The following is a 23214-nucleotide window of genomic DNA, read 5'->3' on the forward strand; positions in this document are numbered from 1 at the left end:
TGCACATATCTGTGTTTTTTCACAAACCGTGTGTCTGAGTGACCCACATGTCGACATGTCCATTTTTGTGCAGCTGCATGGATCACACAGACCCATACAAGTCAATGGGTCCATGTAAACACGTACCGCACAAAGATGCCGTCCGTGTGCAGCATCAGTACCACACAGACAGCCGCCGGGGAAGAAGCAATACAGTAAGCGCTGTTCCCTTGCGGCAGGTGCTGAAGATGGCTCTCATCATTCTCCCCTGCTCTGCCGGCGATCGGTGCGAGCAGAAGAGAATGATGAGAGTTATATTAAAGTCAGAATGATGATAGCAGGTGGAGGTTTTTGGGACTATCACTCCCATCATCCGACACCTGCTGCCGCTAATAACAGTGACAGCAGGAGTGGATGATTGGGGTATTCCTCAGCCGCCTGCGATATAACTAAATAAATGAATGAAAAACCTGACGTGGGTTCCCTATTTTCTTGAACCAACCAGGCAAAACTCACAGCTGTGGGCTGTCTGACCGTAGCTCCATTCATTCTCTTTGGGGCTTCTATAAAAAAACAAATGCAGCCACTGAGGGAATGAATGGATCAGCGATAAAGTCAGACATGCCACTCCAGTCTAATGGGGATAAAAGCTCCACATTCTGCCGATTGGGTCCACATAGTCCGCCAAACAATATTATGGGTAACCACATAGTCTGCCATATAGTATTTTGAGCACTCACATAGTTCGCCATACAGTATTATGGCACCACATAGTTAGCCATACAGTATTATGGGCAACCACATAGTCCTCCATACAGTATTATGAGCACCCACATTGTCCGCCATACAGTATTATGGGCACCACATAGTCCTCCATACAGTATTAGGGGAAGCCACATAGTCTTCCATGTATTTGGATGTCGCCTTGCTACACTTGTAAGGAGAGCTTTAAACTAGAACAACATGGGAAGGGAAGCAAAAGACCAGAAAAAGCCATACACCTGACAAATGCTATTGAGAACTCTGCTAATAGAAGTGGAAAGGAAGAACAAAGACGAAAGAATCTAATTAATAAAAATATTGGAGAAAGAGAAACCAATCACAAACTAAAATGTTTCTATACTAATGCACAAAGCATGGGCGACAAACAAGGAGAATTGGAACTACTAACACAGGAAAAGAAATATGATGTCATTGGAATCACTGAAACTTGGTGGGACGATACACATGATTGGAATACAAGACTAGAAGGATACAACTTATTTGCAAGAAACAGACTTGATAAACGAGGAGGGGGTGTTGCATTTTATGTTAGAAACGCGTATATCTGCACAGAGATTGAGGCTTCAGAGACTGGGAGTTCTGTGGAAACTGTTTGGGTAAGAATACAAGGACAGAACAATGGAAAGGACACCATTGTAGGCATTTACTACAGGCCGCCTGTGCAAGCTGAAGATATGGATGAACTCTTTATGCATCAAATGGCCAAGTTCTCCAAAAAATATGACATAGTTGTCATGGGAGATTTCAACTATCCAGACATTTGTTGGGAATCTCTCTCAGGCAAAACTAACAGGTCAAGGAAATTCTTATCCTCTCTTGCTGACAACTTTATCTTCCAAAAGGTAGGGGAGAAAACAAGGGGAACTGCTACCTTGGATCTAATCCTTATAAACAGGGAGGAAATGGTTGAGGAGGTAAAAGTGGCTGGAACCCTAGGAGGTAGCGACCATGCTATTTTAGAATTTTGGATAACTAGAGGCGGAAGACCTGTGAAGACTCAGACGTCAAGGTTAGATTTCAGAAAGGCAGATTTTAAGGGATTCAGAAAGATAATTGGAGGGATCCAATGGCTGGATATCCTTAAAGACAAAAATGTCCAGGAAGGATGGGAAATCTTGAAAAATGAAATTCTCAAAGCACAGTTGTTAACAATTCCGAAAAGAGGGAAGAATAGGAAGCATTTAAGGAAACCAGGATGGGTGAACACAGAACTTAAGCACATGCTAAAAAGGAAGAAAAAAATGTTTATAAAATGGAAAGAGGGAGGCATATCTAAAGAAGAATATAATGCTGTCTGCAGAATCTGCAGGGCACAAATCAGATTAGCTAAAGCTGAAAATGAATTGAGGCTTGCAAGAGATGTCAAAAGCAATAATAAAGGATTTTGGGGATATGTCAAAAGTAAAAGAAAAGTCAAAGATGCTATAGGATTTTTACAGGATGAAAATGATGAAATGGTAAGACAGGATGTTGAGAAGGCTGAACTTTTAAATTCCTATTTTGCATCTGTTTTCTCTCAGAAAGGAAATGTAACACCAACTGTTATTCACTGTCCTATTAAGGGAATAGAAGAATCCAGGATATCTATAAACAGAAAGATAGTGAGGAAACACTTAGCTAACCTAAATGAATTCAAGTCTCCAGGTCCAGATGAATTACACCCCAGAGTACTGAAGGAGATAGCAGAAGAAATTTCTGAACCACTCTCCATAATCTATGAAAATTCTTGGAGAACAGGAGAAGTGCCAGAAGACTGGAGAAGAGCAAATGTTGTTCCTATCTTCAAAAAGGGGAAGAAGGTGGACCCAGGCAACTATAGGCCGGTGAGTCTGACTTCTATACCAGGAAAGATCTGGTCCAACCCCCTGCTCAAAGCAGGATTCGCTAAATCATCCCAGTCAGATGTCTGTCCAGCCTCTGTTTGAAGACTTCCATTGAAGGAGAACTCACCACTTCTCGTGGCAGCTTGTTCCACTCATTGATCACTCTAACTGTCAAAAAGTTTTTTCTAATATCTAATCTGTGTCTCCTCCCATTCAGTTTCATCCCATTGCTTCTAGTCTTTCCTTGTGCAAATGAGAATAAAGTTGATCCTTCTACAATGTGACAGCCCTTTAGATATTTGTAGACAGCTATTAAGTCTCCTCTCAGTCTTCTCTTTTGCAAACTAAACATTCCCAAATTCTGCAACCTTTCCTCATAAGACAGGGTTTGCAGACCGGTCACCATTCTGGTCGCTCTTTTCTGAACTTGCTCCAGTTTGTTTATGTCTTTTTTAAAATGTGGTGCCCAAAACTGGACACAATATTCCAGATGAGGTCTGACCAAAGAGGAGTAGAGGGAAATAATGACTTCACGTGATCTAGACTGTATGCTTCTGTTAATACATCCTAGAATTGCATTTGCCTTTTTTGCTGCTGCATCACACTGTTGACTCATATTCAGTCTGTGATCTATTAGTATACCCAAGTCTTTATCACATGTGCTGTTGCTTAGCCCTATTCCTCCCATTCCGTATATGCTTTTTTCATTTTTATTGCCCAGATGTAGTACTTTGCATTTTTCCCTGTTAAAAACCATTCTGTTAGTTGCTGCCCACTTCTCCAGTTTATTTATATCTTTTTGAATCCTCTCTCTCTTCTCTAGTATTACCTATCCCTCCTAGCTTTGTGTCATCAGCAAATGTAATCAGTTTACCCGCAATTCCTTCATCTAAATCATTGATAAAGATGTTGAACAATACAGGGCCCAGGACAGAGCCCTGTGGTACCCCACTTGAGACATTCTTCCAACTGGATGTGCAGCCATTTACGACCACTCTTTGGGTCCGATCACTAAGCCAGTTATGAATCCACCTAACAGTTGCCTTGTCCATTCCATACTTAGTCATTTTTCAATAAGGATTGTATGAGATACTTTGTCAAATGCTTTGCTGAAGTCAAGATATACTATATCTACAGCATTTCCTTGATCCACCCAATCAGTGATTCCGTCATAGAAGGAAATTAAGTTAGTCTGACATGACTTATTAGTTACAAACCCATGCTGACTCTGTTTAATCACTGCATTCTTATCCAGGTACTGACATACATGTTGTTTAATAATTTGTTCAAAGATCTTTCCTGGTATAGAAGTCAGACTCACCGGCCTATAGTTGCCTGGGTCCACCTTCTTCCCCTTTTTGAAGATAGGAACAACATTTGCTCTTCTCCAGTCTTCTGGCACTTCTCCTGTTCTCCAAGAATTTTGAAAGATTATGGAAAGGTGTTCAAAAATTTCTTCTGCTATCTCCTTCAGTACTCTGGGGTGTAATTCATCTGGACCTGGAGACTTGAATTCATTTAGGTTAGCTAAGTGTTTCCTCACTATCTTTCTGTTTATAGACATCCTGGATTCTTCTATACCCTTAATAGGACAGTGAAGAACAGTTGATGTTACATTTCCTTTCTGAGAGAAAACAGATGCAAAATAGGAATTTAAAAGTTCGGCCTTCTCAACATCCTGTCTTACCATTTCATCATTTTCATCCTGTAAAAATCCTATAGCATCTTTGACTTTTCTTTTACTTTTGACATATCCCCAAAATCCTTTATTATTGCTTTTGACATCTCTTGCAAGCCTCAATTCATTTTCAGCTTTAGCTAATCTGATTTGTGCCCTGCAGGTTCTGCAGACAGCATTATATTCTTCTTTAGATATGCCTCCCTCTTTCCATTTTACAAACATTTTTTTCTTCCTTTTTAGCATGTGCTTAAGTTCTGTGTTCATCCATCCTGGTTTCCTTAAGTGCTTCCTATTCTTCCCTCTTTTCGGAATTGTTAACAATTGTGCTTTGAGAATTTCATTTTTCAAGATTTCCCATCCTTCCTGGACATTTTTGTCTTTAAGGATATCCATCCATTGGATCCCTCCAATTCTCTTTCTGAATCCCTTAAAATCTGCCTTTCTGAAATCTAACCTTGACGTCTGAGTCTTCACAGGTCTTCCTCCTCTAGTTATCCAAAATTCTAAAATAGCATGGTCGCTACCTCCTAGGGTCTCAGCCACTTTTACCTCCTCAACCATTTCCTCCCTGTTTATAAGGATTAGATCCAAGGTAGCAGTTCCCCTTGTTTTCTCCCCTACCTTTTGGAAGATAAAGTTGTCAGCAAGAGAGGATAAGAATTTCCTTGACCTGTTAGTTTTGCCTGAGAGAGATTCCCAACAAATGTCTGGATAGTTGAAATCTCCCATGACAACTATGTCATATTTTTTGGAGAACTTGGCCATTTGATGCATAAAGAGTTCATCCATATCTTCAGCTTGCACAGGCGGCCTGTAGTAAATGCCTACAATGGTGTCCTTTCCATTGTTCTGTCCTTGTATTCTTACCCAAACAGTTTCCACAGAACTCCCAGTCTCTGAAGCTTCAATCTCTGTGCAGATATACGCGTTTCTAACATACAATGCGACACCTCCTCCTCGTTTATCAAGTCTGTTTTTTGCAAATAAGTTGTATCCTTCTAGTCTTGTATTCCAATCATGTGTATCGTCCCACCAAGTTTCAGTGATTCCAATGACATCATATTTCTTTTCCTGTGTTAGTAGTTCCAATTCTCCTTGTTTGTTGCCCATGCTTTGTGCATTAGTATAGAAACATTTTAGTTTGTGATTGGTTTCTCTTTCTCCAATTTTTTTATTAATTAGATTCTTTTGTCTTTGTTCTTCCTTTCCACTTCTAATAGCAGAGTTCTCAATAGCATTTGTCAGGTGTATGGCTTTTTCTGGTCTTTTGCTTCCCTTCCCACGTTGTTCTAGTTTAAAGCTCTCATTACAAGTGTAGCAAGGCGACTTCCAAATACATGTTTTCCAGTCTTCGTAAGGTGCACCCCATCTCTAGCAAGCAGTCCATCGTAAAGGTAATTCACTCCGTGATCCATGAATCCAAATCGTTGCTGACGGCACCATCGACGTAGCCAGTTGTTCACCTGCAGAATCTTATTCCACCTCCTTGTTCCATGGCCATCCACTGGGAGGATGGAAGAGAAGACCATCTGCGCTCCCAGTTCTTTCACTTTCTTGCCTAAGTCTTCAAAGCCTCTGCAGATGGTTTCCAGGTCGTTTCTTGCGGTGTCATTTGTCCCCACATGTAGTAGCAGGAATGGGTAGTCATCTGTAGGTCTGAAGAGTCCTGATATCCTGTCAGACACATCTTTAATTTTTGCACCTGGAAGACAGCACATTTCTCTTGAAGTTATATCCGGTCTGCAGATAGCGGCCTCTGTTCCTCTCAACAGGGAATCCCCCATGACCACCACTCTCCGTTTCTTCTTCACAACATTTTTCTTTCTCCATCCAGGAGGACTCTGAAGGCGTACAAGGTTGCTGTTTGTGGGCAAAGTCTTATCCTGATGTATTTCTTTATCGTTTTCCTGCGTGAGAGCCTGGTACTGGTTCCTGAGCAGTATGGGTACTGACTGCCTCCTGATCCTCCTGCTTCTCTGGGTCACATGTCTCCATTCCTCTGTTTCATCAGGTGCACTTCGAATTTCTTCTCTTTCTGTAACATGAAGAGATAATTCTGCTCTGTCTAAGAACTCTTCCCCTTCCTTAATGATCTTCAACGTAGCTAACCTCTCTTCGAGATTTTGCAACTTTTCCTCCAACAGGGACACAAGCTTGCATTTGTGGCCTCTTCCATATTGAGATTTCTTAAAAACGATGAAAGATGAGCCAAAATTCGCGCTCCGACAAAAATGCTTCTCCTCAAGACTCTTCCCCTGGTTTTCCGATTTCCTCTTTTCAGCTGCAACAGCCAAAACCCAGTGATCGTTGAGCTCGCGGAGACTCTTCACTTATCCCAGAAGGCACTGGGAATATGCAAATGATCTCCTCAAGACTCTTCCCCTGGTTTATATAATGCTCCTCCATACAGTATTATGGGGCACCTACTCCTTCATACAGTATTATGGGCCCCCTGCTCCTCCATGCAGCACATTATGGCCTCTCTGCTCCTCATTGCAGCACATTATGGCCTCCCTGCTCCTCCATGCAGCACATTATGGCCTCCCCTGCTCCTCCATGCAGCACATTATGGCCCCGCTGCTCATCCGTGCAGCACATAATGGCCCCCCTGCTCCTCCATGCAGCATACTATGGCCTCCTCTGCTTTGGCACAGCTTCCAGGGAGCATGGTGACGAGAATGATATACTATTAAACTGCGTAGGCGACAACCGTGGGGCCCCCAGAAACCTATTTTTCCTCTCATTGTGGCCCCATCAGGTAGCCGGCTCAGCTTCCAGGGAGGGTGCTGAGATTATATATACTATTACACACTGCGCAGGCGACCACTGTGGGGGCCCCCAGACTGGGGGCCCCCACGGTGGTCACCTACGCAGTGTAATAGTATATCTCACCACCCTCCCTGGAGCCGGCAGAGCTGCATGACCGAGGAGGAGGACACTGGATGCACTGGGCAGGCCGCAGGGCTGCAGGAGTCAGACAGGGAGTCCGGCAGAGAGTCCACCACCACCCTCCACCACACAGCTGGGCCGGCACTGCAGGACAGCGGTAGTCGGGAGCCGGCAGAGCTGCATGACCAAGGAGGAGGACACTGGATGCACTGGGCAGGCCGCAGGGCTGCAGGAGTCAGAAAGGGAGCCCGGCAGAGAGCATACAACACCACCACCACCACACAGTCGGGCCGGCACTGCAGGACAGCGGTAGTCGGGAGCCAGCTGAGCTGCATGACCGAGGAGGAGGACACTAGACGCACTGGGCAGGCCGCAGGGCTGCAGGAGTCAGACAGGGAGCCCGGCAGAGAGTCCACCACCACCACCCACCACCACACAGCCGGATCGGCACTGCTGGACAGCGGTAGTCGGGAGCCGGCAGAGCTGCATGACCGAGGAGGAGGACACTGCATGCACTGGGCAGGCCACAGGGCTGCAGGAGTCAGACAGGGAGCCCGGCAGAGAGTCCACCACCACCACCCACCACCGCACAGCCGGGCCGGCACTGCAGGACATCGGTAGTCGGGAGCCGGCAGAGCTGCATGACCGAGGAGGAGGACACTGGACGCGCTGGGCAGGCCGCAGGGCTGCAGGAGTCAGGGAGCCTGGCAGAGAGTCTACCACCACCACCCACCATCACACAGCTGCGGACACTGGACGCACAGACCTTGACTCTCCCCTTCCCCTGCTATTTTCTACTCACCGGACTGGAGGGCTCAGGGCTGCCTGTGTACACACACACTGAGGGAGCGGGAGCAGCAGGGTGAGCACTGCAGAGCGCGGCGGGCCGGCGGCGTCCTCTTCTTGTCTGTGTGCTGGTTCTGCTATTAGCCAGGCAGCAGCCAGCTACAGAAGAGGAAATAAGAGCGCCGGGCGGTTGTCACCGCCCATCAAGAACAGGCCGTGCAGCAAGGTCACGCGGCAGCCAGGATGAGAGCGGGTGAGTGACTCATCACTCTCATCAGACTCTCAGGAGCCGCCGGAGCCAGCCAGCCAGGGGGTCGCCGCCCGACCGTGCACGGCGCAAAGGTACATGCGCGGACCTGCGGCTCTAAAAGGGCCAAAACATTTAAGGGGGCAGGAAATTTAAAGGGCCCCCCAGACCCTCGGGGCCCACCGGGCATTTAGCCGGTACCCCGCCAGGCCAGACCGAGCCTGTATTCATGAGTGTAATGTGACCGCTGAAGACAGGAAGGGAGACTGTGGAGAAGAGAGGCTGCAGAGACCGCGGCAGGACAGGTAAGTATGATCTCTGACACCCCCGCTTCCCCGCCGACCCCCAGGTATATGACCCGTGTATAAGCCGAGAGGGGGACTTTCAGCCCAAAAAAATGGGCTGAAAATCTCGGCTTCTACACGAGTATATAGAGTATTTATGTGGGCATACAGGTAATGGTTTAACTATTCTTTCCTAGCTGCGGTCTAGTTGTGGAGAAATTCATTTATAATGTTATTGTCATGATCCAGCGGGATCTGACAGTTTAAATGCACAAAGTGAACTTTTTTTCCTTTGGCTTGGTGCCAAAGTGGGTTGATTGCCCCCGGTGGCCATTAGAATTATTACAGGTGGTGTCGTTCATTCTAAGTTGCCCGGTGGTGGTGAGTGGTATCGCACCTTAGTTTTAGGGTTAATGTGCACGCAATTACAAATCAGGTGTTAGGCTCTATTAAAGGAAGCCAGGTGGGTTCAATCATTGTTGGTGATATTGATTGTGTGTTCATTTGGCAAGAAAGCCTGGGGGAGGAAGGAGCTGAACATGAGTCCTGCGCAGCCCTGCCAGAGGGGACGAGTGGCAGCTAGGTGGTCTGCAAGAAGGGCTGGCATGGCATGGTGGAGTCACAGTTTATGGTGTTGGCAGGAAGTGCTTGCATGGCTTGGTGGAGTGACGACTATGGAGAGTGTTGCACTCAGCATGTGGGACTTGGTTGCTGAGAGCTGGACTCAAGCATGCTGGACTTTTTGGGCAGGAGCTGAACTCATCTTTGGGACTCTGTTACGGGACAGCTGCAACTGGTGGTGGACTCTGCTCCAAGGCTGCACTATGGTGAAGGATCCAGTTATGGGGATGGATCCGGGTGGAGGAGAAGATACACACAGGTGTCGGCTCTGTTACTAGGAGCGTACGCAACAGAGCAAAGCTAAGTGGTGTTTCCCCTGTTTTGTCATCTTTCCCTCATGTGTGTTTAGTGCAGTGGTGGGATTAGTTTCCGCACCGACCAATTCCCTAGTGAGGGTTTAGGTCAGGGCAAGCTAGGGTTTTTAGGTTCCTGTTGCGCGCCCGGTGTGGAACCGGCATAGGGAACGTTAGGAGTGCAGGGACACTGGCTCAGGGGAGCTCAGGAGGTCTCCACTTCCCTATTCCCTATCGCAGGGCCCACCATTGTTAATGTTTCCCAGGTTTCCCTTATTGTTTAAATTCGCCTTACTGGAAGCGGGATTTCCAGACTTGTATATACGTGTAATGTCTAAATTCGCCAGTTGGAGGCGGTGTATCCAGCTGCACGTGTTTATTATTTAAATTCGCCCCACTGGAGGCGGTGTATCCAGGGTCACATGTGTCACATGGGTTCGCCTTGCGGTAGTCGCTGCGTCCAGACACACTTGACCGTGACATTATCACCAACCTTACATTTTTTTCTCTGGTGAGCTTTGGCCATGTGGAGACCGCTGAGTAATTGCTGCTGGGCCTCACTGAGGTGAGTGGGGAGCGGCAAGGTGTTTAGAGCCACTGCAGCAGCAGCTATCAGGGACTGGGGCCTCTGCTCAGGTAACCAGGAAATCAAAATGGCAGCTTTGGCAAATTGCGGGTCTGGCAAAAGCCCCTTGAGTCGCTGTTGGGGAGCGGGACTTGTTCATACAGGTGGACGTAACAAGACAGGTGGGTGGAGTTGGTGATCCCCATGGTGCTGTCTGGGGTTCCCCGAGGTGAAGGGGTACATCCCTGTAGTGAGCAGACTGGTGTATAGTCCGCGGGGCTCTCGCCAAATCTTCAATACCACTGAAGAAGCCACCCCTCCTGGTCGTGTGGAGGAAGGCGACCAGCGAGTGTATTTTTCCTCCATGTCCCTGCGGCTCTGGTTAAAGCCCCCTAGAGTCGCTGCTGGGGAGCGGGACTTGTTCATACAGGTGGACGTAACCAGACAGGTGGGTGGAGTTGGTGATCCCCATGTCTGTCTGGGGTTCCCCGAGGTGAAGGGGTACGTCCCTGTAGTGAGCAGACTGCTTATAGTCCGCGGGGCTCACGCAAAATCTTCTATACCACTGAAGAAGCCGCCCCCTCCTGGTCGTGTGGAGGAAGGCGACCAGCCAGTGTATATTTCCTCCATATTCCTGTCCCCTTCTCCTCCAGGCGTGTGCAGCAGGTGCACTGTGGGGGAGTAGGGACAAATCTCACCCCTCGCCATTAACCAAGCCTGGGAGGCGCAGACCTCATGGTGAACGGGTTGGAGGGTGGTGTCCCTTGGTGAATAGCGGGGGTGTGAGTGTGGTGATAGCGGAGGGACGCCTCTGTTGTCGAGTCCAGAATGAGTTCACCAAATTTATGACTAACGAATGTGTGCAATAAACGTTCAGGTCCGGACCTGTGGGTGAACGAGCATGTATGGGTGGCCACCAAGAAACATCTTGTGGAAGTGTGTTGTGGAGTCTGATCAGCTCATAGCAAACAAACACATACATAAACTCGTTCCCCAGGGCGGCGCTGTGGAGATGAGTGGTGCCTCCAAAACGAACACGTATTGCCAATACCAGCGGTGCGTTTGTCATTAACCTGAAGTGTCAGGTAGTGGTGGGGTGAACTCAGGATCTCAGCGTCCCCGCTGTAGGTGTTTCCCTAATGAGGAGTGGTCTTGAGGGTCCAGAGGCCCCTCATTAGGGAGGGGGTACTGTCATGATCCAGCGGGATCTGACAGTGTAAATGCACCAAGTGAACTTTTTTTCCTTTGGCTTGGTGCCAAAGTGGGTTGATTGCCCCCGGTGGCCATTAGAATTATTTCACGTGGTGTCGTTCATTCTAAGTTGCCCGGTGGTGGTGAGTGGTATCGCACCTTAGTTTTACGGTTAATGTGCACGCAATTACAAATCAGGTGTTAGGCTCTATAAAAGGAAGCCAGGTGGGTTCAATCACTGTTGGTGATATTGATTGTGTGTTCATTTGGCAAGTAAGCCTGGGGGAGGAAGGAGCTGAACATGAGTCCTGCGCAGCCCTGCCAGAGGGGACGAGTGGCAGCTAGGTGGTCTGCAAGAAGGGCTGGCATGGCGTGGTGGAGTCACAGTTTATGGTGTTGGCAGGAAGTGCTTGCATGGCTTGGTGGAGTGACGACTATGGAGAGAGTTGCACTCAGCATGCGGGACTTGGTTGCTGAGAGCTGGACTCAAGCATGCTGGACTTTTTGGGCAGGAGCTGAACTCATCTTTGGGACTCTGTTATGGGACAGCTGCAACTGGTGGTGGACTCTGCTCCATGGCTGCACTATGGTGAAGGATCCAGTTATGGGGATGGATCCGGGTGGAGGAGAAGATGCACACAGGTGGTGGGCTCTGTTGCTCGGAGCGTACACAACAGAGCAAAGCTAAGTGGTGTTTCCCCTGTTTTGTCATCTTTCCCTCGTGTTTGTTTAGTGCAGTGGTGGGATTAGTTTCCGCACAGACCAATTCCCTAGTGAGGGTTTAAGTCAGGGCGAGCTAGGGTTTTTAGGTTCCTGTTGCACGCCCGGTGCGGATCCGGCATAGGGAACGTTAGGAGTGCAGGGACACTGGCTCAGGGGAGCTCAGGAGGTCTCCATTTCTCTATTCCCTATCGCAGGGCCCACCATTGTTAATATTTCCCAGGTTTCCCTTATTGTTTAAATTCGCCTTACTGGAGGCGGGATTTCCAGACTTGTATATACGTGTAATGTCTAAATTCGCAGTTGGAGGCGGTGTATCCAGCTGCACGTGTTTATTATTTAAATTCACCCCACTGGAGGCGGTGTATCCAGGGTCACGTTCGTCACATGGGTTCGCCTTGCAGTAGTCGCTGCGTCCAGACACACGTGACCGTGACAGTTATATTTTGTCATTATGTTAATGATCTCTTCTAGGCTCTGGGGCGTGCAGTGGATGGAAGAAATCCCTGCCTCCTGTGTTCATTATAATACTACCCCCCTCCCTTGCTATTGCACAGTGACTCGCTGGCACCTGTGCAGAATATCGGTGAAGACTCTGCCCATAGAAGAGAAGATAAGTTGAAAATCAAATTTTATTATCATTTGAACAATTTCATATAAAATTTGGAATCCCTCATAGAGAGTTTTATAGATATCTGCAGCTGAGACATGCCATAATGTACCAATTCCCACTTCCTAGAATGCAAATATCTAGATATCCACTAATAGGAATATTGTCAACCCAAGGACCTACAGGTGTGATTTCTTCCCTATACACCTTTTTGTTAAATTCCAAAATTGCTTCCACCCAATTGGCTGCGGAAGATAAATGGAGGCACCTAATCCCTTCCATCACCGATGACCAATGGAGTGACGCACTGGAAGCGCATATGGCGGTGTCTCCAGCGGCAAATAACAAATTAATTCAATTATATATGTTGCACCAACCTTATTTACCCCGAGTAGACTACATAAATTCAGCAGAAGAGTAAATGATGAATGTCATAGATGCGGGGAGGTGGGAGCGGATTTTTGGCATCTCATTTGGGATTGTAGAATTATAAGAAGATATTGGAATGATGTAATTTTTACACTAGAAAGGATAATTGGGATACCAAGTGAATGTAGTCCAGAGCTGTGTGTATTTGGAGTTGTGGATGAAGAAATGTAGACTCATTATGACAGGATATTTTTAGGGAGGTTATGTTTAAGGTCAGGAAAGCGATAGCGCTGAGGTGGATGGGGAGACGGTCTCCTTCAATCAATCAATCAGTGGAAAAATTTAGTGAACAATATAATTCCTTATGAGAACATATTATACAGAAACAGAGGATGTCTCCAGAAATTTCACAGAATTTGGGAAAGGTGGTGTGACTCACCCTTGACACACCTAGCCCCTGATGCCATAATCTCCTCAACTGCGAGATATAACCCTTGAGGTATCTCTTTTCTAATGCATAAATATGATGCTTTATGTGGACTCAGGAGTATTTGCTTATCATGACCTGAATTGTTAAGGGCCTGTCGCATTAAGCGATATCGCTAGCAATATCGCTGTAACGTCACTGGTTTTTGTGACGCAGCAGCGATATTGCTAGCGATATCGCTGTGTGTGATACTTACCTCCGACTGGCTCCCCCGCTGATTATCGCTGATCACGCGAGAGCGTCCTGGACCGTTTCTCGTCGTCAGCTTCCTGCTGGGCTTTCTGCTGTGGAGAGACGAGCGATGAGTGGACGCGGGCGGGAGGACGTCAGGATCGCCTCGTCTGACAGGTGAGTAGCGACCCCCGACCCCTGCTATGTCGCTGGTGAGATCTGCCTGTGTGGCAGCTCACTTGCGACCACTTAGCGATGCACCAGCGATCCTGATCGCATCATATCGCTGGTCGGGATCGCTGGTGCATTGCTAAAGGGGGTTTTACACATAGCGATATCGCTAGCGATATCGCTATAACGTCACCGATTTTGTGACGTTATAGCGATATTGCTAGCGATATCGCTATGTGTGATACTTACCTCCGACCGCTCCCCCGCTGTCCATCGCTGATCGCGCGAGAATGTCTGGCTCCATTTCTCGTTGTCAGCTTCCTGCTGTGACGACGAGCGATGCATGGAGGCGGGCGGGAGGACGTCAGGATCGCTGTGTGTGAAAGGTGAGTATCGTGCGCTGCATCGCTGCTGCATCACTGTGAGGTCTGCCTGTGTGACAGCTCACTAGCGATCATTTAGCGATGCACCAGCGATCCTGACCGGGTCGGATCGCTGGTCGGATCGCTGGTGCATCGCTAAATGTAAAGGGGCCTTAAGTGTGACAGTACCTTAACAAACTTAGAACCCTGATAAAGAATCTCCTGATTAGTGATGCAATGCTGCTGAGAATACATCATGTTTAATGTTCTATTTCATTTGTGTTGTTTGTTTATTTTATTACTGAAAGTATGATTTTATAACTGGTATTGTGGATGATGATTTGATGGATTACTCTGCTTTTACACTGCAATGTCATATGCTTGTTATATTATTTTGTGGAATCTTTCAATAAAAAGAGTTTAAAAAAAGAAGAGAAGATAAGGGTCACATAACTGCGTGAGTGGACGGAGCATGTGCGGGATTACAGCATTGCAACTGCGCGTCACAGGTCAGTGTGACGTGCATGGCAGGGGGGTGCTATTATAATGAAGAGAGGAGGCAGGGATTTCTTCCAGGCACCGCACGCTCTGGAGCCTGGAAGAAATCATTAACATAAAACATTATAACTGCATTTCTCAAGATATACACCGCAGCTATTAGGCATACAGGTAAGAATAGTTAAACCATCCTATTACCTGTATGCCCATAGAAATAACTCCATATCACCCAGGGAGTCATAGATTCCCTTTAAAGTTTATTAATTTTCATTTAAATTTGAAATGAGTGAAATCTCGCTGCTGTATTAGGGCTATGATAGCAGCAATCCTCATGATGGGGGTTTGGGAAACTCTATGGCTTCTAACTGCTTGTGATAGTTATGGTTATTAACAGATACATCTACATTTCCAAAATAGAGAAGACCTTCTAATGAATCTTCTCATTATAATTTCTAGAAGCTGGCGCAGCGCCCTCACCAGTTAGTTGCTACCCTGGTGTATGTACTGAGCTATATTACACATAGATGCTGCTTGTACGTCTTTGAAAATATGCATCTAGTATTGAGAACAGATTGCACATAATTTGGATGTAATTACATGAAAACTGCTTTTAATTTTCTTTTCGCTTCTTTTATATGATTCAAGCCATTCATAATATCATGTATTTATTGACTGCAGATGATGTGAGGCAAATCAAAATACCTTTCTTTCACATTAATTTGATATTATCCTACCAGGGAGGCGATTCAAAGAGGAAAATTAAATGTATTTATTTATTAAAAATGATAGAATAACCTTTTGTCCTTTTACACATATCTGCTCTTATATAATAATTTAGAGATGGAATGACAATGGAAATAGATATAAGAAGGCGTGCTGGAAACAAAAATTCTACTTAGATTGCTATTGCATGGTAATTCAATACGGAGACAAAATGGATTTTCTTCACCCACTGTTGAACCCATATATTAATGGCTGAACACATCCAACCTAGTTAATGGCTGAGAGGTGAAAAGATGAATATAGAAAATGTGCTCAGAGATATTGTCATTTACATCCAACCGTCAAAGCAATGAGGTGGAATAAGGTTTTCCAACTTAGGTGATTCTTCCTGAGGCCAGGGTCAGACCTGTGAGAAACTAGGACAAGTCTCGTACGTCAATACCCGGCACTGCGGCCAGCACTTGGATCGGAGCGATCAGCTGCATAGAGATACATGTAGCTGAACGCTCCGATCCGAGTGCCGGCGGCAGTGCCGGGTATTGATGTGCGAGACTCGTCCGAGTTTCTCGCAAGTCTGACCCCGGCCTAACACAAAGCATCACTGTTTTGTGTTTTGGAACCAGGAGAAATACTCTTCATAAAATTATTGAAAAATAAAACGTTTGCTTGTTTGATATTTTTACATGAAAAGTACTCATGTTTTTATGTAAAAATACCAAAGAAGCAAAATTTTGGTAAATACCCAGCCTTGTAGGTTCAACATGAAGATCTTGTCCCACAGATATAAAGGTAAGTGACAAAATTCTGGATGATTGCAGTCATCGCTTCATCTCTATAATAAAAATATCATTCAGCACAATTGTAAACTCCTGCTAGAGGTAGGAAGAATATTATGTTTTATATCTATTTCTGAATGGTGAATTTGGAACTCTGTACTAAAAGAGCACCTTTCACTGCCTTTTTAATTTAAACTAAGTACCTCCTTGAATTGGTGCTGCTTCACTTATTCTACAATAGTTTTTATTTTTCATCTGTGCCTTTCCAATCCAAAGCTTTGCCCCCAAATTTTCCATTCAACCAACTGGGTGTATACCATGGGACTTTCTTGTAGACACGGCTGTGTTTTGATTAGCCAGCATCAAAGGAGAAAAAGCAAACGCCCAAAGAGAAGTTGTATATGTCCAGTAGGTTGAGAGGTAAATGTACACTCTGGAGAAAAAAAAACCTACCGTATATACTCGTGTATAAGCTGAGATTTTCAGCCCATTTTTTGGGGCTGAAAGTCCCCCTCTCGGCTTATACACGAGTCATATACCGGGGGGATTGGCGGGGGAGGGGGAGCGGGGGTGTCAGAGATCATACTCACCCTCTGCAGCCCCCCTGCTTGTTCCATGTTGTCGGCGCTGCTCTTCCTTCCTGCTTCAGCTGTCAAGTGTAACCGCTCAATAAATATGCGCATATTTAATGAGCGGTACCACGTGACCGCTGAAGCAGGAAGGAAGAGCAGCGCCGACAACATGGAATAAGCAGGGGCTGCGCTGCAGAGACAAGCGCCAGGACCCGGTGAGTATGAACAGGGGGAAGCATATTCACCTGTCCCTGCGCTCTGCTGTTTTGCGTCCTCTGCAGTGACATTCAGGTCAGAGGGCGCGATCGTGCCCTCTGCCTGCACAGTCACTGCAGAGCCGGCAACGCTGATGAGCAGGGATCAGCGATGGAGGTGAGTATACTGTTTTTTTTTTTTGGTAACGGAGGCAGCGGCAGCAGCAGCAATATGATGGGGCCACACACTGTGCAGCAAAGCTGGGGCCACACACTGTGCAGATAACTGGGGCCACTCACTGTGCAGATAACTGGGGCCACTCACTGTGCAGCTTAACTGGGGCCACTCACTGTGCAGCATAACTGGGGCCACTCACTGTGCAGCATAACTGGGGCCACTCACTGTGCAGCATAACTGGGGCCACTCACTGTGCAGCATAACTGGGGCCACTCACTGTGCAGCATTATCTGGGGCCACACACTGTGCAGCACTATCTGGGGGCCACTCACTGTGCAGATAACAGGGGCCACTCACTGTGCAGCTTAACTGGGGCCACTCACTGTGCAGCATAACTGGGGCCACTCACTGTGCAGCATAACTGGGGCCACTCACTGTGCAGCATAACTGTGGCCACTCACTGTGCAGCATTATCTGGGGCCACACACTGTGCAGCATTATCTGGGGCCGCTCACTGTGCAGCATTATCTGGGGCCACTCACTGTGCAGCAAAATCTGGGGCCACTCACTGTGCAGCATTATCTGGGGCCACTCACTGTGCAGCATTATCTGGGGCCACTCACTGTGCAGCATTATCTGGGGCCACTCACTGTGCAGCATTATCTGGGGCCACTCACTGTGCAGCATTATCTGAGGCCACACACTGTGCAGCATTATCTGGGGCCACTCACTGTGCACCCTCGGCTTATACGTGAGTCAATAAGTTTTCCCAGTTTTTGTGACAAAATTAGGGGGTCGGCCTCTACACGGGTCGGCTTATACACAACTATATACGGTAAGTATTCTAGAATCAGTGGAGCAGCGCCAATTGGAGGAGGTACTCAGGTTAAATAATAAAAAAAACAGTGAGAGGTCCTCTTGGCAGATAAAAATAATAATAATATTTTCTTTCCTTTGGCATGCCCATCTTACTAAACCATTTGAACAGACAAGATGGCACTCCCTCAATATGTGCATCTGTATATGGTTGCTGTTCAGATAAAGATCATACTCCAATCAATGTTATTCTTGAATTTCACAGAGAGATTACCTTGAAACATTTTGGCAGCGGCTGTTCTTGCTGATGTGGCAGGAGCTGTTGCTCTCCTTCATATACTTTCAAGCAGTTTCAACAGATGTTACAGTCGTGTCATAATGAAACCATCAAATCATCACTCAGCAAAGTTATTAACTTAGATACAAAAATATTATTTACATGTGAGGGCATTGTTGTAATACACAAATGAACTTATCAGTAATGCTGAAACTATAAATGTATAATACAAATGTTTGTGGCATGTGTTGCACATATATAATAATACTACTGCCTATTAATGAAGCATCTCAAAGTTTCTTAGTGTGGCTTTACATTTCTAGACACTGTAAATAATATATGAAGTAATTATTAACCAATGAATTACATCAGCTCCTCCATACAAAGAATAAAGACTTCAATTACCTTCTTATGTGTAAAACGTGGTAGAGTGGTAGTCACGACCGAGCTGCTGTTCGGTTTTGCTCTGGCACTTTACAGACAAGAGGTGTCCCAGTCCCAGTGTGCTGTAGGGTGTGGAGTGCAACATACTCACTTGTAGGCTGCAGGCTTCCACTGCCTCCAGGCTTTTCGTCCTCAGCCGGACACCAAGTTCATTGGAACAGTCAAACTTTTATTACACAGTCTAAATTCATTAGGTGGATACAGGTGGGAAAGGGCACAGCAATTCATACTTCCTTCCTCTTCAGTACAACTCCTCTTCTGGAATACTTAACAGTTTCTTTTGGTGGCTCTTCTCTGATGTAATGGACACAACTAAGCTTCCAGGCCACATCTTCCTCATGGCCGCTTTACACCAGGACTTTCCTTGCTCCAGTCTGCCCAACATAGGTAGTTGAGTGGGGGCCCTGAGAAACAATCACAGAGGCCGGAGCACTGGCCATCTCAGTCAGGGCCGAGCCTTTGGTACTGGTGGTGGAGGATGCACTGCTGGACCCTGATTCCAAATTATTCTTCCAGGTTCGCTTGTCCTGGAGAGCGTAGGACAAGAAGGTGTCGAGGCCCTGGTCGCAGACTCTACCGATCGCAGTTGAGCGGCCACCCTTGGGCTCACCGGCCGCATTCCCCTGGGATCTCTCTCTTCTGGAGGGATTCCGGTCACCACAACCATATAACATCCTCATGGTCTATCTTTCTTGATGAAACTAAAGCGGTCTCCCGGCCACAACATATATGGCCCATGCGGCAAGGACCTCGCATTCACAAACTTTATTTCCAGTGACCGCCTTCTGAATGAATCCATAAGCCCTTTACGGAATCATTATGCCACATGACCCCTTGTGTCAATCGGTGGCAACTTTGCTGCCTCCGAGGGGCTGCAACTGGGCCTGTACCCATTTTTCCTACTCCCTCTTCTCTTGGATCACCTATGACACCCATTGAGCCTTCTCACGGTCTGGGACTGGGATTTCCTCCACTTACATCCATGGCAAGGGAGTGGAGGCTGCCTTGGGAAACAGGGCCTCGGTAAGGGGTTGAATTGTACTTACAGCCGCCACCAGGGCCTTCAATTGTGCTGCTCGGCCACACTGACACAGCCGCTTCCTTACGTAGATCAGGCTCAGGTTCAGAGGCCGACCAGGAAATTTTGGCCTTTAGGTCCAGTTCTGGGTGCTGAAGTTTTTGAACAGTCTCAGCCAGATCCATCAGCGGCCGCAGTCCTCCCTGACGCAGCTCCTGCGTCTGCAGCTTTTGTTGCCATTTGGTCCCTTTGAGCTCATCACAAAGCACAGCATTGCAGAATCTCTCCATATCACCTGACTCTTCTCCTCTCTCTATCACCAGCAATGGCAGCTATCCGTTCTCCTCAGGGTGTACTTTAAGAACCTCGTCCTCCTCTGGGTGGAACTACTTTTGGCTGTCCTGCCCATTTTTCAGCAGCCTCTGCCTACTTTCCATTGACTTACTGTAACGGGCATGGTTTCTTTTTTTGCATCACCCCATTTAGGGATGGATGCTGCTCACCATGGGCCGGCCTCTCTGGACAAACCTCTTGCTAGGTTGGACGGATTTTCACACAGTTTCTCTTCTAGCCATTTGTGCCACTCACCCCATCTTTTTATCGGATTTCAGAGCCATCTTTCTTTTCCTGGATCTTTCCCCGCATTTGTCACATTTTCTTGATGCATTTATCGATCCTGCTGACTATACCAAATATAAAGTTAGTATAACAAAATTGCGGCACGCATTATACATGTGAAAGAGAGGCCATATGAATCAAAATGAAAATAAATGATCAGTTACTCCACACATGTATATCCATGTAGTTTAGGACTTATTAGGACTAACTGCTGTAAGCAGATAAGCACCAATCAAAAAAAGCGCAGTCAAAATGTCCCATAAAATATAAACTTTATTAAATTTATAATATAAAAGTTAGCAACCAGGAATATTGGAAAAGAGGGGGGAAAATTGCAACCACCCAGTAAGAACACATGAAATCGGGCTCACTCTCAACCCATCCACACCACAGCAATGGATTAAGGCTAAAATCAATACACCATAAGAGAGCAAGTGCTCACATAAGTAAACGGCTTCATAGTATGCCATACAAATAACAATGTGTGGTGATGGTAATATTACCTATTATGCTACAGCGATATGGTGAGGTGTTACTAAAGTTGTTAGACCAAAGACCATAAGGTACAACACATGAATAGTAACGGGACCATATAAGGATAAGAATATATCCTAGTTGAACCTACAGTTGTGGCCAAAAGTATTAACACCCCTGCAATTCTCTCAGGTAATACTCAGTTTCTTCCTGAAAATGATTGCAAACACAAATTATTTGGTATTATTATCTTCATTTAATTTGTCTTAAATGAAAAAAACACAAAAAGAATTGTCCTAAAGCCAAATTGGATATAATTCCACACCAAACATAAAAAAGAGGGTGGACAAAAGTATTGGCACTAGTGTTGAGCGACTTTTGGTTTTTTAGGGTCGAGTTTCGTTTCATGAAACCCGACTTTTCCAAAAGTCGGGTCGAGCAAAATCGGCCGACTATAGGGAAAAGTCGGGGTCGTCCCGAAACACGAAACCCAATGTAAGTCAATGGAGAATTAAAGTCGGCAGTGAGAGGAGGACAGGAAACACACCAACAGTGCCCATTTGAATGCCAAAAGCATAAATTCTTGTTACTGAAGCTTGTCAACCTTAATTAACTTCATAATACTAGTTACGCACTGAAAAATGGGGGTTATTTGGCTACAGTTGTGGGGGAGGAGGGCTGGCTCCAGGTTTTCGTGGGCCCAGGGCCAAAGAGCGCCCCTTTAACACATACCACAACTCATGATGCTCCGATACGGCAGAGAAATAGCAGTATAGTACAATGAAAAATACTTCACTTCTTACATCTCATGACTGATATCCATTTTAAATTCTCCAATACCTCCAAAAACGGACAGTATATAACTCCATACAGTATTATGGCCAGCGCTTAGTGTTCTATACAGAGTAATGAGGCCCATATATTTCTCCATACGGAATCATTATTCCCATATAATGTTTCAAACCGTATATGATGAGCTCCACATAATGCTACAGTATATGTTGGTCCCAATGGATGAAGCTCCACTGTCTTATGGGCCCAAATAATGCTCCATATATAATGGGCCCCATTTCTACTGCTCTAGTGTATAATGGGCCCTGTAAATGCTGCTCCAGCGTCTGATGTCCACCTTTGGAATGCTCCAGTGTATGGTGGGCCCCATATATCATTCACCAGAGTATAGTGCTCCCCAAAAATTGCTGTCCCAACATTGAAAACAATTACATAAGTCTCCTTGCTAGGGAATCCCTGCACTACTCTGAACTCCTTGTCGTCCCCATCTTCCATCTCACTGCACTTGGCTGTTTAGGCCCTCCCACCGGCAGAGACACTTTTGCGTACTATGCGGTGCCCTGTGCCAGTGCCATCGCCCATGAGGATGCCCCCCCACCTGCTCAAGGAACCTGCACTTTCATCTGCACCTTCCTCTTTGTCACCGTGTAAGGTGGTATAGTATGCGGAAAGGGGAACCTGAGTTTCCTCTGGGTCAGATTCTGGCTGTGTAGAGTGCGAGGGGAATGTAGTGGTCTGGGTCAATGTACCAGCAGAATCATCCAGCAGTGGCTGGGCCTCAGTGCACTTGTGGCATCCCCAAGAGTACGGTCGCCACTGTGGCATTGCTTTCCTCCTAGGGAGTGTGTTGTCAAGCTTGGGAGCAACGAAGGATCTCTCTAGCAGTGAAACCAACACACAACACATTTCCCACTCCAGGCCAGCAGGGAGACCTCTGAACCTGACTGCTGAGGAGCTGCTCTCTGTGGTCGGGAGGAGGTAAGTTAGGGCACTCTGTGCAGGGAAGGGGAAATGTGTGGACGTGAGAAGGGGAGCTGGAGGATGAGCAGAGTTAAGGCTCACTCCTAGCTGGAGCGCATGGTCCAGATTCCGGTCTCCGAGTTTGTAGGGACACTGACGTTACTGCAGCAGAAACCGGGGGAAGTAGCAGCTATAAATGCTCTGTACCCAACTAAGGCTCGGAGGCCCCAGTATCGACGTGTGCGAGGCAGTAGGAAAAGGCTACAGCTGTCTGCCATACAAGTAAAGTCTGAGGAACATCTGTTAGACAGGAAGCGTTTCAGTGAACCACGGTCCTGTGAGTGCTTCCCCCACAAGCGCTAGAAAGGAGACGTTCAGGAAGGTACATGTTGGCGGAGTGTTGGAAGGGAGCTTTCCATTCTGGTCCCGGAGGTTGGCAGAGGTCCTGACCCGGAGGACACAGCACGGAGGCAGGCATCTGTGTAACCTGCAGACTGTGAGTAAAGCTTTGGAACTGCACGCTCTGGTGTCCTACAGTTATTCCAGCACCGCTACATCTGGGTACCAGCACCTACACCGCCTGTGCCTTTCCCCCATCACTACATCTACACTTCCCTGGGACTCCAGCTCCACCTGTGGGGAGCTTCACCATCTTTGCTGCACAACACCATCAGTCCCAGATGATCTGCATGCAGCGTCGGCCTAACATCTATGTTGCCGAACACCACAGGTGGCGTCAAACTATCTATATAAACTCTTTACCATTATACCACACCATTTACATGGGCGCCCAGGGCCACCGTCCGGGTCACCGCTGCTGTAACACATCCCACTGACACCGG

The sequence above is a fragment of the Dendrobates tinctorius genome, unplaced genomic scaffold (genome assembly GCF_039654945.1).
Source record: "Dendrobates tinctorius isolate UK_male_01 unplaced genomic scaffold, ASM3965494v1 ptg000003l, whole genome shotgun sequence".
NCBI classification, from domain to species: domain Eukaryota; kingdom Metazoa; phylum Chordata; class Amphibia; order Anura; family Dendrobatidae; genus Dendrobates; species Dendrobates tinctorius.